Source organism: Xyrauchen texanus, chromosome 30 (assembly GCF_025860055.1).
Source record: "Xyrauchen texanus isolate HMW12.3.18 chromosome 30, RBS_HiC_50CHRs, whole genome shotgun sequence".
NCBI classification, from domain to species: domain Eukaryota; kingdom Metazoa; phylum Chordata; class Actinopteri; order Cypriniformes; family Catostomidae; genus Xyrauchen; species Xyrauchen texanus.
This window is the reverse complement of record NC_068305.1, coordinates 34,975,821-34,976,608: the sequence shown is the minus strand read 5'-3', so window position 1 is coordinate 34,976,608 and position 788 is coordinate 34,975,821. Positions and strand designations below refer to the sequence as shown.

General features: G+C 34.1%; 1 non-coding gene across 1 annotated transcript; it reads right to left on the bottom strand.

The window, feature by feature from the left end:
- Nucleotides 1-223: 223 nt before the first annotated feature.
- LOC127624482 (U5 spliceosomal RNA) lies at nucleotides 224-339 on the bottom strand. Its single transcript, XR_007968185.1, has one exon. It is a non-coding gene; the product is annotated as a U5 spliceosomal RNA (small nuclear RNA).
- Between the last annotated feature and the right edge of the window lie 449 nt (nucleotides 340-788).

Here is a 788-nt window from a genome sequence, read left to right as displayed (position 1 = left end):
CTACAAACAATCAAAAGAATCCGCTTAAAGACCAAACGATACTTTATCAAAAGTCATTCTCTTGCAGACAACAAAGCAATAGAAGACTACTTAACGTTTACATTTTATAATAATTATTAACTGTCGTCAAAAAATATTAATGAATAATATATAATTAACAACACAAACAAAACAATACTCTGGAAACCAGCTAAATCATCTCTAACTTTTCACACTTGAAGGAAGCCCCGCAATTAAGCAGGACATCAAAAAATTTATTAATACTCATTGTGTTCCTCCCCACGGAAATCTTTAGTAAAAGGCGAAAGATTTATGCGGTATGAAGAGAAACATGAGTGTACTATCAAAATACAAATACGAGCAGATACTCGAGTGAGTGAAACACATTTCACAAAAACGGTTAGTAAGAATATGGCAGTCATTAAGAGTATATATAACATAACTAAACAGTAAAGAGTTTATTATTAGAATGATACCACCAAACTGCAAACCAAACGAATAATAAATAAAAAATAATTTGCGAAGTGAAACGAAGAACATTGCATTGTGGGTACAGGCTCTACGTCAGGTATGATCACCCGCAACCAACACACACCAGAGCCCTTCTATTGAGGAGATCCTACAAGATTAACAAAGCGATGTTAAACGCGGCGGTCACACATATATTCTACCCAACACTAGCGTGGAGTCAATATATTTTTACTTGTAGTCTATGGAGGAGATGCTTCAGTATGCTGAATAAACTGCTTTTGTTTAGGAAACTAAAATCACTTAATTAACTTACCACC